This window comes from Rousettus aegyptiacus, unplaced genomic scaffold (assembly GCF_014176215.1).
Source record: "Rousettus aegyptiacus isolate mRouAeg1 unplaced genomic scaffold, mRouAeg1.p scaffold_m13_p_1, whole genome shotgun sequence".
Taxonomy (NCBI): Eukaryota; Metazoa; Chordata; class Mammalia; order Chiroptera; family Pteropodidae; genus Rousettus; species Rousettus aegyptiacus.
In genome coordinates, this window is record NW_023416284.1 from 117,974,136 (window position 1) to 117,989,015 (window position 14,880).

Sequence of the window (14,880 nt, forward strand, 5' to 3'; positions counted from 1 at the left end):
TGCCAACATTTTACTTAATGGTGAAAGACAGTGTTAAACCCCTAAAGATGAACAAAGCAAGGATGTCTGCCTTTGACTTTTATTCAATAATATACTGGAGATCCAAGCCATTGCAATAAGGAAAAAACAAAACCGGAGGAGGGAAAGGAAGGAAGAATGTGGGGGTGAGAGAGGGGGAGACAGAGACACAAACTGGAAAGGAAAAAGAAAGTCCAGCAAACCTCCTAGTCCCCTTCAGCCATACTTAACAATATCAATAGTGCTTATCAGTTCCTCCTATTGTGTACCCACTTCTTTGTCTCATCTCTATATGCTTATCCCACTAGCACACACTTTTCCTAATTACACATAATGTAATTTTGGCAAGGCTGTTACAATTCAAAACACCTCCAGTACCCAAAGGATAGTTTCTGGCAACAATATGTTTACAGTCTGGTCACAAGAAAGATACAGTTTTTTTTTTTTTTTTTTTTCCTTGAACAAATCACTCTGGCTAATTGTACTATAATACTGGGCTCTTGACACACTTCTGTTGTCAACAGGTATCAGGTAATTTCAAAAGTCTCTCCCTACCCATTTTAATAAGAAAAAATTCAATTATCGAATTAAAATTTATACACATACAATAGTCTAGGAAACTTGTCAGAGAAAAAAAAATATGTGTGGCACCTCCTGTCTTGAGGGAGTGGGAGTGGTGTGTGTTAGTATATATAACTCATATATACTAAAATCTTCCTTTTTAAAGAATATGAGTAAGCGGCTTTTCATACATGTATAACTGAGCACCATTATTTGAAAAGACTATGCTTTCTCCATTGAATGCTCTTGTCCCCTTCACCATAAACGTAAGGGTTTGTTTCTGGACCGTCAATTCTATTCTGTTGATTCATATGCTTATCTTTATGACAGTACCACATTGTCTTTTATTGCTACAGCATTACAGCAAGTTTTCAAATCAGGAATTATCTTTCAAATTCCTTATTTTTTAAGATCGTTTGGCTATTCTGAATCTCTTGAATTTTAGGATCACCTTGTAAATTTTTTCAAAGAGGGTAGCCAGAATTTTGATATTCTGACACAGTTGTGGATGAAATTATTAGTTTCATTTTCAAATTGTTCATTCGCAGTGTATATTAACCCAACTGATTTTCATATATAGATCCTACATACAACTTTACTGAATTCTTTTACTTGCACTAATAATTTTGTGTGTGTTCCTGAGAATTCTTTATATATAAGATCATGTTATTGATAGATGGAAATAGTTTTTTTTTCCTTTCCAACCTGGATGCCTTTTTCTTGCCTAATTGCCCTGGCTACAACCTACATTACAGTGTTGAATACCAGTGTCAAGAGGCGTCATCCTTGTACTGTTCTTGATTTTAGGGGGTGGGGGGGGAAACTGTCAGTCTTCATTAGTATGATGTTAGCTGTGGGTTTTTCATAAAAGCCCTTAATCAAATAGAGGAAGCTCCTTTCCATTTCTCATTTATCGATCTTCTGTCTAGTGCTTTTATCATGAAAGAATATTGAATTTTGTCAGGTGTTTTTTTTTTTTGCATCTATTAATTTGATCATGTGGCTTTTGTGCTTTATTCTGTTGATATGGTGTATTACATTCATTGACTTTGTATATGAACCTTACACTCCAGAAATAAATTCCACCCGATCATGGCATGTAATCCTTTTTACATGTTGTTCAAATAACATTATTAGTATTTTGTTTAGAATTTTTTGCATCTATATTCACAAGGGATATTGATCTATAGGTTTTTTTCTTTGTGATGTCTGGTTTTGGTATTAGAGTAACAGTGCCCTGATAGAATGACTTTAAAAGTGTTCTCTATTTCCTATTATTTGAAAGTGTTTGCGAGGGACTGGTCTCAGCATTTCTTTAAATATTTAGTAGAATTCATCAGCAAAGCCATCTAGAATTGGGGGAAGTTTTGTTGCTTATTAATTCAATGTATTAATTATAGGTCTATTTTGTTCTTCTACTTCCTTTTGACTCATTTTCTATAGTCTTTCCATGAATTTTTCCATGTCGTCGGGATGATCTAATTTTTTGACATACAATTTTTCATGGTTTTTTAAATTACAAAAAAATTTTAAGTGTAAGGTTGATAGTAATGCTGCTTTCAGTGGCAGTCTAACTAAAGGTTTATCAATTTGATTAATGCTTTCAAAAAATGAACATTTGGTTTTGTTGATTTTCTCTATTGCTTTTGTAGTCTACTTTTTGTTTTGCTCTAATCTTTATTCTCCTTCCTGCTGCTTATTTTGGGTTTAGATAGCTCTATAGTTTCTAGTTTCTTATGGCAAAAGATTAGGTTATTTCTTTTTAATAGGCATTTGCAGCTATAAATTTACATCTCAGGACTTCTTTAGCTGCACTCTATAAGTTTTAGTATGTAGTGTTTCCATTTTAATTTATCTCAAAGTATTTTCCAGTTTCTCTTGTGATTTCTTTTTTGACCAACTGGTTACTCAGGATGTGCTATTTAATTTCCATGAACTTTGAATTTCACAAATTCCTTTCTGGTATTGATTTCTAATTTCATTCCAGTGTGGTTCAAGAGCATACTTTATTTTAAATGTACTAAGACTTGTTGTGTTCTAATGTAAGACTTGTTTTATGGTTTATTCTACAGAATACTCAATTTTGCATTTGAGAAGAATGTGTATTCCACTGTAGTTGGGCAAAGTATTTTATATATGTCATAGGTCTAGTTGGTCTGTAGTGCTTTTCAAGTCCTTCTTTCCTATTTTCTTTCTAGTTGTTCTATTACTGAATGTGGGTTTTCAGTATTTGTGACTACTATTGTCGAACTGTCTGTTTCTCCCTTCAGTTCTGTCATTTGTTTTATGTACTTTGGGGTTCTAGTGTAAGATTTAAATATGATTATAATTGTTATTTTGATAAACTGACCTTTTTCTCCTTATAACTTTTTTTGTCTTAAGCAACAACTTTTGTCTTAAAGTCTATTTTGTCTGGTATTAGTATAGCCACTCCAGCTTGTTTTTTGGTCCTGTTTTCATGGTTTGTCTTTTTCCATTCTTTTTCTTTCAATATATTTGTGTCTTTGAACCTAAAATATTTGCCTTGTAGATAGCATATAGGTGGATCATGATTTTTTATCCATTTTGCCCTTCTACCTTTTGACTGGATTAATATGTTTAATGTAATTACTAATAAATTTATATCTATCAGTTTGCAATTTGTTTTCTATATGTCTAATAATCTTACATTCCTATATTTCTCCATTACCATCTTCTTTAGCATTAAACAAATATTTCCTAGTGTACAATTTTGTCACTTGTAATTTCTTTTACATAGGTTTTTTGTTATTTAGAAGTTGCCCTAAAAATTACATCATAACCTCTAACAATCTAGTTCAGATTAATCCAATTTAATTTCTATAGTATACCAAAACTTTGCTCTCACCCAACTCCATTTTTCCCCCACCCTCTATGCTGTTATCATCATACAAATTACGTCTATATAAATTGTGTCTCTCAATCCAGATTTCTAATTATTCCTTTATGCAGTTGTCTTTTAAATGAGAAAGGAAGAAAAGAGTTATGGGCAAAAATTACATTTATACTCTTTTTAAAATTCTTCCATAGAGTTACTGGTGCTCTTTATTTGTTCATGTGGGTTAGAGTTACTATCTTGTGTCCTTTTACTTCAGATAAAAAGAATCCCTTTAGTATGTCTTGTAGGACACATTGGCTAACAATGAAGTTTCTTGTTATTTCTTTATTAGGAATATCTTAATTTCTCCTTCATTTCCAAAAGACAGTTATGCTAGATACAGAATTCTTGGTTGACAGTTTTCCCTTCCATTATTTTGAGTATGTCATTCCACTGCCTTCTATGGTTCCCGATGAATATCAGCTGTTGTTGAAGATCACTCATACATATAAGTCATTTCTCTTTTGCTACTCTCAAAATTCTCTCCATTTTTGTCTTTCGGTTGTTTGATTATGATATGTCTTGGTATGGATCTGCGAGTTTATCCTACTCGGAATCCATCCATTAAGTGTAGATTAATGTTTTTCATATAAATTTGGGAATTTTTAAACCATTATTTCTTCAAATATTCCAGCCCTTTCTTACTCTTGACCCAAAGATATCTGAGGTTCTGTTCATTTTTATTTAGTTTTATTTTCTGTTCCTGAATGGTCTCAAATGACCTATCAAGTTCACTGATTCTTTGGCCTGCTCAAATCTTCTTCAAGTCTCTTTAGTGAATTTTTCATTTCTGTTATTGTGCTTTTCAACTCCAACATTTCTACTCTTTTTTTTTTTTTACATATAATTTCTACCTCTTTATACCCTGTATTTGATGTGACATCATTCTCATATTTTCTTTTAGTTATTTCCTTTGGTTGATTGGATATATTTTAAACAGTTACTTCAAAGTCCTTGTCTAGTAAGTCCACTGTCTGGAATTTCACAGGGACAGTTTCTGTTAACTGCTTTTATTCTTGTGTTTTGGAAATGCTTTGTTCCCTTGTGTATACTTTGATTTCTTGTTGAAAACTGGACATTTTAAGTAAAGAATGTGGCAACTCTAGAAATTAGATTCTCTCACCTCTCTAGTGTTGTTGCTCTTTGTTGTAGTAACTGTTTAGTGACTTTCTTGAATTATGCAAAGTCTGTGTTCTTAGTCTATGTGTGGCTGCAGTCTATGCTCAGTTAGCTTAGTGGTCAGCTAAGACGACCCGTAGCATCTCATTAATGTTACAACGAAATGACATTATTTGAGGAACTACCAGACAAAGGATCATGAACAAGTACACGTCAACAAATTGGACAACCTAGAGGAAATGGATAAATTCCAAGAAACATACCACCTACCAAGACTGAATCATGACAAAGTACACAACCTAAGCAGACTGATTACTAGTAAGGAGATTGAATCAGTATTCAAAAAATTCCCAAGAAACAAAAGTCCAGAACCACATGGCTTCCCTGGTGAATTCTACCAAACATTTATAGAAGAATACCAATGCTTCTCAAACTATTCCACAAAACAGAAAAGGAGGACACACTTCCAAATTCATTTTGTGAGGCCAGCATTAGCCTGAAACCATAATCAAACAAGAACTCCACAAGAAAATTACAGGCTAATATCCCTGATGAACATAAATTCAAAAATCCTCAATAAATTATTGGCAAACCAAATTCAATAATACATTAAAATATCATAAACCACAATCAAGTGAGATTTATTCCAGGGATGCAAGTATGATTCAGCATCTGCAAATCAATTAATATGATCCACCACATTAACAAATAGAACAATAAAAGTCATAAATTCTCTCAATAAATGCAAAAAAAGCATTCGACAAAATTCAACACTCATTTAAGATAAAAATTCTCAATAAAGTGGATGTAGAGGGAACATAACTCAACGGAATAAAGGCCATATATGAAAAGCCCACAGCCAATAACATGCTCAATGGTAAAAAGCTGATAGCTTTCCTCTAAGGTCAGGAACAAGACAAGGATGCCCACTCTTGTCACTTTTATTCAACACAGTGTTAAAAGTTTTAGCCAGAGCAATCGCGCAAGAAATAAAAGGCATCCACATCAGAAAGAAGGCAAATTGTCACTTTTTTGCAGATAACATTATATATAGAAAACCCTAGAGACTCTCCAAAAAAAAAAAAACTGTTAGAATAAAGAAATTCAGTAAATTACAAGATACAAAATCAATAAATGAACATTTGTTGCATTTCTATATACCAAAAACTATCTGTAGAGAAATTAATAATCCCATTTACAACTACATCAAAAAGAATACCCAGATTCAAGAATAAATATCTAAAGAATAAATATCTATAGATTCAACACAATCCCTATTAAAATTCCAATGATATTTTTTCACAGAACTAGAATAAATAATCCTACAATTTGTACGGAACCACGAAAGACCCCAAATGGCCAAAACAACCTTAAGAAAAAAGAACAAAGCTGGAGGCATCACACTATCTGATTTTAGACTATATTACAAATACATAGTATTCAAAACAGTATGGTATTGACATAAAAATTGACACACAAATCAATGGAACAGAATACAAAGTCAAGGCATAAACCCACACATATAAAGTCGACTAATTATGAAAAATAAGCCAAGAATACACAATGGGGAAAGGGCAGTCTCTTCAATAAACAGCACTGGGAAAACTGAATACCTACATGAGAAAAAAACCTGGACTGCTATCTTACACCACACACAATTAACTCAGAATGGATGAAGATTGGAATGTAAGACCTGAAACCATAAAACTCCTAGGAAAAAAACAAACATGGTAAACTCCTTGATACTGGTCTTGGCAATGAGCTTTTTGATATGATACCAAAAGTAAAGGCAACAAATGCAAAAATAAATAAGTGGGACTACATCAAACTAAAACGTTTCTGCACAGCAAAGTAAACCACCCACAAAATGAAAAAGCAACTTACTGAATAGGAGAAATATTTGGAAATCATTAATCTGATAAGGAGTTAATGTCCAAAATACATAAAGAACACATACAACAACAACAAAAGAACAAACAGTTTGATTAAAAAGTGAGCAGAGGGTCTGAATAAATATTTTTCAAAAGAAGACATACAGATGGCCAACAGGTACATGAAATGGTACTCAACATCACTAATCATCAGGGACATGCAAATCAAAATGACAATGAGATATCACTGCACACCTGATAGAATAGCTATTATCAAACAGACAAGAAATAAGTGTTGGCAAACATGTGTAGAAAAGGGAACCCCTGTGCACTGTTGGTGGGAATGTAAATTGTGCAGCCGCTATGGAAAACAGTATGGAGGTTCCTCAAAAAATTAAAAATAGAACTACTCTTTGATCTAGCAATTCTATTTCTGGGTATTAATCCAAAGGAAACAGAAACACTAACTCTAAAAGATAGATGTACTCCCCCATGTTCACTGTAGCATTGTTTACAATAGTGAGGCCATGGAAGCAATCTAAATGTCCACAGATGAATGAATGTATAAAGACAATATGACATATCTATCTGTGTGTATGTAGGGGAACACAAAATGATATATCATTCAGCCATAAAAAAGGAAGTCTTGCCTTTTGCAACATGGATGGACCTTGAGGGCATTATGCTAACTAAGTCAGAGAAAGACAAATACCATGATCTTACTTGTATGTACAATCTAACAAAACACAAGAAAACAAAGTCTGACTCATAGATTGGTGGTTGCCAGAGGCAGGGGGTGGAGGGTAGTAAAAATGGGTAAAGATGGTCAAAAGGTACAAACTTCCGATTACAAAATAAATAAGTCCTGGGGGTATAATGTATGATATGGTGAGTACAGTTAATGACACTATACTATGTATCTGAAAGTTGCTATGAGAGTAGATCTTAAAAGTATTCATTACAAGAAGAAAAACTGTTTTAACTCTGTGGTGATGGTTGTTAACTAGACTTTGTGGTGATCATTTTGCGATTTATACAAAAATTAAATCATTATTTTGTATATGTGAAACTAAAATAATGTTACATGTCAATTTTATCTCAATAAAAAATGGAAAACTTCTACTTAAGTACATTTTCCCCACAATCTTGTACCTTCTAGCCTTGGCATCTGTGGGTTATCCAAATGAAAAAAAAATAAAACAGGTTAATAATAGTAGTGTTTCAGGAATCATTTTCACTAAATTTAAATTAGATATCGAAAGCAAAGGCGAGGGCTGTGGAAAAGGAAGGTGCTTGATGGGGCGGGACTTACTATCGTCACTAAGTTGCCACTGTTTCACACAAATGCTCAACTACAGCTTTTCGTGGTTCTGAGACTGAATGTTCGTTCGCATGTCATGTGCTCTTTAACAGTAAAGATTCCCCTCAAATCTACTGCTTCCTAAGGCACAGACAGAACTACAGCTTTCCACCTTTCCTTCCAATTATACTTTAGAGTGATTTTCTTTTGGTGCAGAAAAGAGATGAAAAAGCATGGCCTGGCTGTTACACCGGTCCATTGTTAATCAGGTCCTGAATACTGACCAAAATGTGATGACCGCTTCAGGGTTAAACCATTTTAAAAAAAATAAAAATCACTGCCTAGTTTTTAACACTCCTCAAAAGGCATTTAGCAGCTATTGTTCTTCGTGGGGAAAAAAATAAAACATTCTTCATTTCTAAGAAATACCGTTTATTTAATCTATAGATGATTCATTTAAATACCTACTCTGAAAATAATAAACCCCCGTAGAAAACTAAACCCTCTAAGGAAACGATCAGGATGCTGCACAAGGATGGAAAACTTGATCCCAAGAATAAAAGATTAATTAAGGAGGCCTAATTAACTGAATACTAACAATATCCAGATGATTTTCTAGTAAGTTGGTGGCAGGGAACTAAGGTGTGACTAATATTGAAGTTTAGAAGGGGAAGTGGTTCTCTTGGCTCAACAGCCGAAAAGACTCTGACAGTAAATGAACCGCGTACGTGTTGAGAACGGCAGAATCAACAGGCTTGACACTGCCCGTGTGAGCATCACTGTCTCACTCTTTATTTCACCTTTGAGATTTTCTACTTTTCATTATCCAGGAGCACTATTGAATATGTCTCTAAGCCACTCTATACCAACTCAGAAAATGTAGCAGAACAGATGGGAGCGGTGTCTGTATTCTCGTTCTTCAAACCCCAGTGTGTAAAAGCAAAATAACTTTTAAAATAATGAGTTGGCAAGGATAAGGAAAAACTGGAACTCTTGTGCATTGCCAATGGAAAATGATGCAGCCACTGTGGAAACAAAGTATGATGGTTCCTCAAAAAAAAAAAAAAAATCAAACATATAATTACCATATGATGCGGTAATTCCATTCTTATGTGTGTACCGCAAAGAGTGAAAGCAGTGACTCACACAGTGACTGTGCACCGATGTTCACAGCGATGTCAGTAGCCAAAAGGTGGAAACAATTGAATGTCCATCAATGGATGAAAAAACAAAATGTGATCTAGATATACAATAAAGTATCATTCAGCCTTAAAAAGGAATGAATTTCTGACATGCTACAACAGGGATGAACCTTGAAGACATCATGCTAAGTACAATAAGGCAGACACATAAGATAAATATTGTATAATTTCACTTGCGTGAAGCTCAGGAGGCAGGGGGCAGGCAGGTCACTGACGAGAGCATCACCTCAAGGGCAAGTGCATCAGCGCAGTATCCTAGGGGAACATGTGGGAGCGGCATCTATGCTGGATGGAAAATCAGGAAAAACTTCCCAGAGAAAGCTATGCCTGTACCCCTATGAGTCTTGAGAGGTGACTAGAAATTAGCTAGGCAAACAGGGGAAGTCAAAGGGACACTCCGTATTCTGGGCTGGAGGGAGGTGTGGGTCACTCAATTAACTCAGGCTCATCGGCCTGGGCCAGTGCTTGGCTGATGCTGGTGCTCAGCTGTGGTTGAGGGATTTGAAAGGAGGTAGACTGAAATGTAGAGTGTTTGGGGTTGGGGTGATATGGCTGCTCAGGGGGCCTAGCAAGAACTCGGCGAACTTTAACTTCTGAAGCCCGTCCAGAGAGATGAGTGGCAGTCACAGCAGCCAAGCTGTGTGCCAAGGAAAACTGGCATGCCTGCCTGTCCCCGGGTCAGCGGTGTAGAGCAACACGTCTTAATCCTAATATTTACACAAATGAAGTGTCAATAGTAGAATCCTCTTTAATAGATTCAAAATGAGAATCTATAAAATGCTCTCCTAGGGACTCTTAGGAAAGTCAAAGTGGCGAAAAAGGATATTTCTCCCCACTTGTGACCTGATGAGAAAGTGTGAGAATCATTCTTTTAAACCCTTCTGGCATGCCATCAGTAATTTGTACAGAGAACAATTCTCTCTTCCCAGCAGCAGAGCCGAGCTGACATACACTACACCGAACACCTTGCAAATCTAAATGTTACCAATGGCATTTTCTTTTTAAAAGCCCAAACGCTATGTGTTTGTTTAGTTTTCAGCTGGGAAATTACAAAAAATAAGCACGTATCTACTTCTCAACAACTTTTTAATGATTTTTTGGGGTTTTGTTTTTCTTTTGATCACTCTCTTTTTGCAGTATTTTATCTAGAGCAAAGGCTGGTGCTTATCTCCACATGCCATCCTACACGCTGAAACTAATTCACTGAATGATAATGAGCCCAGGTCCGCCAGCCAGAAGAGAAATGGAGTTCATCATGGGCCCAAAGCCAAGAGTTTGCATGTTCTTAAGTACTGCTTTCAACAATGATCTGAAACAACCAGATGCGCCAAGGATGCAAATGCTCACAGAAGAGCAGGAATGTTTGCATATTATTCTCACTTCAACCTCACTGAAACCCAGAAGGCAGGTGGCCTGATCCCTAATCTACAGGTGAGGAAAACCAGCAGTACAGCCTGCCTGTGCCCGAGTGGGGCCTGGAGGTCAGCGATCCCTCTACCCCACTGCTGCCTACATGGATGTGACCACCGTGATAAGCAGTCACACACACCACTGAGCCAATTCCCCTAGACAAACACATGAGACATTTGAATCCAGAGACACAGCTGATCTTGTTTCTTGGTTAAGAGACAGAACAGTCATTGAGTGTCTATGTTGCACCAGATGCCTTGTATGTGCTGTCTTACTCTGAAGAATTCCATTCCTTCTGTTCTGCAGATGAGGAAAGCAGAGGCTCAGAGCTCAAGAACTGGGTCACGTGGCTGTAAGTCGGTGAGAAGTCGGGATTCGGAGCCAAGAGGGAGGGCCATCACTGGGGACACACGGACCTGAGTTTGAATCCAAGCTCTACCACTTAATCACAGCAAGATTGCACAAGCTACCTAGCATGTTCAGGCCTCAATTTCCTTATATTTAAATGAAGAAAATAATACTAGCACACCCCTCACAGAATTGAGTGAGGACTAAATAAGAAAACACATAGAGCACTTAAGAATGCCTGATGCCTGAAAAATACTCAGTAAACAAAAATTATTAGGTCCGTTGGACTTCTCTGATGCAAAACTTTTGGTTTTCAAAATTCTTAGTCCTGAAGGATGGCTTAATTCCATTGAAATTTTTATATGGGAATTATAACATGTAAATTTTAAAAAGAGTTGCTATACTTAAGGCAGGATGGGGCCCTGCAACCCCCTCTCTGCACTTCTCCTGCAGCCCTCAAAGGGCTCAGTGGATCCTTCCATCCCCACCAAGCTGAGCGTGAACATGGGCACCCCATCACGAGCTACCTAGGGAAAGCACCCTGGTTATGAGCACACAGATGCACGGGTGCTCCTAATCCCCAAACACCCACCTCTACCCAACACGGCTGTGGTACACGTGAACAGGACTGAACATGCTCTGGTTGTCCAGTGTCTGCAAGTGCACTAGAATGCACTTCCTTCTAGACATGGATAAGAAACGGGCAACAGGTTTCCTAGTGTGCTAACACTCCGCCACCACCCCTATGGTTCTGTAAGTTGTCAGGACTTGTGGCTGTGGTCCTCTCCCAGACAGCCCATGTACCGCCCCAGTGACAATCATATTGCACTGACTGAAGGGCAAAGTCCCAGACCCTGCACTAAAAGGTACCATATGACACATCAAGTCACTCTGCTGAGAACATTCAATAACTTTGTCTTTCTCATATAAAACATACACAAATTGAAAACAGCACACTTAAATTACAAATGGCTGCAAAGTGGTAAGAAGTTTATTCTCTCCATTTTCTTGCAGCATTTGTATTCATGGAGCAAAGAAAACTGCATCGATTTGGGCTATGCTCATTTGGCTTTGATGATCACCTGATCCAGGCTGAGCTGAAGTTCATTACTGCCTTATCTATCAAGAAAGGGTTTGCCAACTAAATTAACCCAGGCAAAATTCCTCGTCAACAAATATCAGGAGAAAGAAGGCCCTGTACGACTGTGATTTCCAGCGAGCCCTGCTGAGAGCCCAGGGAAAGAGAGCTTCAGTTATTTGCCTAGCGTGACCCTTTACCCTCTTCAATTTGCCATCATTTATAACAATACAAAAGGTCTGCCTGGTATGCCAGTGGTGGGGACAGAAACTCTGACATGGGGCAACCCCAGAGCCCATTTTAAGGCTGGGTCTTTGGAACACATGGGCCTAATACTGGGGAGGGCAGGGCAGGCAACTGCTCCCGAGGTGGCTGCATTCTGTTTGGGGTGGGGGTAGGGGGGCGAGAAGCTTCAATGATTACAGTTAAAGATGTAATACCACCGTGGTAAGTGCTATGGTGCAGAAGTACAGATGCTCAGAACTGTGGGAGGTAATAACAAGGCCGGGGGGCTGTTGATCTTGGGTGCCAGAAAAGACGTCCCTGAGAAAGTGACCTTTAAGCTGAGAATTAAAGAATGATCAGGGCTGAGCTACAGAAAGAACGTGCCAGGCATGGGCATCTGTGCAGGCGCCTAAGTGAAGGTTGGATGTGCTGGAGGAACCGCGGGGACGACCGGAAGTGGAGGAGTTTGTACGGGAGACGGCAGGACTGTGTGGCAACGGTGGAGTCCTCTACCCTGAGAGCCAGCTACTGCCAAGATCTGGCTCGCACCCCTAAACGACTCCTGCTTCTCCGCAGAGCAGGCACTGGCGGTGGTGGGTGCGCTAAACCCAGGCAGGCGCTACGGCTGTCTCCCCACCATCTCAAGCCCTCCCAACCTCCACAACCCCCCACAAGGCCGGCGTACCCACAAGGAATCTGAGGCCTGGAAACTTCAGTCAAGGAACGGGATTTTTTCCTAACATACATATTCCTATTTTTACACAACTGATATTTGGGTTAATAGAATGTTTTAATTACCCAAGATTACATTATTTTCCGTACATAAGTCATGGCTCAAATAATACGACAAATCACATCAATTACAAAGAAACCAAAATTAAGTGTTAAAAAGATCTAAACATCTGCCAGTTTATGGGCAGTCTAAAATGGCTTGTTAAAATTCGATAACTCTCTAATAACTATTATGTGGGGGCTCCTGTTACCTCCCTCTCTCCTACCTTAGCTTCATTACTTCCTACCCAAAACGGAACCTCTTCAATTTTTTCACGGATTGAACTTCCTCTTCTTCTTTGCTCTATTGGAGATCTAACTTTCCTCAGACAATTTTGCTGACCCTTTACTCCTCGTGCATGCAGGCCCTTTATGTTCTCATATATTGATTGTCCCAGGAAACATTCCACAAGGTCCTCATTGCTACCAGCCATCCCAATGCCAGCACTGAACATGCTCGGGCTCTCATACGCCCACTCTCTCCAAGCACCCTCTCACCCACAGCCATGACACGAGGCGTCCAACAACTGAATTCATGATTCACCCACCTCTTCTCTCCAGGGACTCTTGTCACAGGTCCACCCCAATACCCTCTTATTGGGCCTTGTCCTCTATGCTGGCTCCTCCCGCTGCAGCCCCTTTAAATGACTGCTCCCCAGGAAGCAATCCTGGACCACTACAGTCTCCCTGTGTAAGCTCATCCACACCCCGGCCCCTGCCCCCGCCCCCACCCCCAGGGCTCCAACACACTCACATCCACGGGACTCCAGGCCAGAAAATTAAGAGTCCTAGATTTGTCTTCCCTCTCCATAAGCCACACATGAGAAAGTTTTATCACTTTACGATCATGTCTAATTTTTATCAGTCATGAAACAATCAACAGACGAAGCTGAAAGTGACCCTGAGACATCACTTATTATATGCCCTTTGCTTTGGTAGATGAAAGAATTAGTAAAACGAAAATGTGGGAGACACTCTTTTTTATGATAGAAGATTATCCTTTACCGAACCTGTGGTATAATTAAAAATTGTCAGGATCCTTGGCTGGGAGCTTATAAAACCCTCAGAATTTCCTGAGTGAGGGAAGTGACTTTGTTATGCTAAAGAGGTGGCTCCGCGGTGGGCCCCAGAAAACTTCAGGATGGCTGCTGGTTACCAGAAAAACCAATCAAGCACATGATCAGAGGTTAAGGACACTGTTTCATTTTTCTATCCCTGAGAAAACTCAGTCCCAGAGAAGCAACGGACTTCGCTTAATGATCTCCAAGTTTTCTGCTCAAGGCTACATTTCTGATCAAGCAAGAAACCTGATTCTCCAGACACATTATGGTCAGGCCATGTATTTTCAGAGCCACAAACTCAGACTTGATTGAGGAAAGGCCTCTTTTGAGAATCTTCAAGACCTTCCAAGAATGGCTGACTTACCCCTCTATCTGCTTCCAGGAGAATGCTTTGGTTGAGAGGCCAGATCAGCCCTGGGGCCGCAAGAGCCGAGACCAAAGCATAAGGCCAGGGGTTAGCAAAAGGATGAAGAGGTCAGGAAGCAGAGCCAGGGCCCTGGGGAGCAGGTGAGCAGAGAACGGTAAGAGATCCAGACTGTCCTTGGAGTCAGAGTCCCTGACACATACTCTCACAAAATAGGCACCCAGAAAATGGGCACAATGTTTGTTAAACCTTGAATAAAAATATCCTGGTTTCTCTCCTCCTGCAATGCAGTGCAACAGACCAACCACACGCCATCCACGAGAGCATCCCCCTACAGCTCCTACCCCTGGCATTCTTCCTCATCTCGCCCCCTCAAATTTATAGTATTGTCAGAATAAAAATGATGAAGCCAGTTCAGAACACAGCCTTCATCCCATCAGAATTCTGAGCATAGAGATTTTGACTGCAGTAGGGAAAAATATACACAAAAGATTGGCCAAGCACAGGCTGACAGACAGACAGAGCAGTGTTTCAGAATTGAAGATTGATGAGATCAATTTTGAAGCTTTTCTGCTTTCATCTTCTAGTTTATAGATGATAATTTTTTTTTTTTTTTGCCTCTAAGCCTCATGTTTCAAACTTCATCTTTCACAGTT

General features: G+C 38.7%; 1 protein-coding gene across 1 annotated transcript in view; it reads right to left on the reverse strand.

The window, feature by feature from the left end:
- B3GAT2 (beta-1,3-glucuronyltransferase 2) overlaps nt 1-14,880 on the reverse strand; it is a 59,679-nt gene that overhangs the window by 5,880 nt on the left and 38,919 nt on the right. The window lies entirely within an intron of this gene.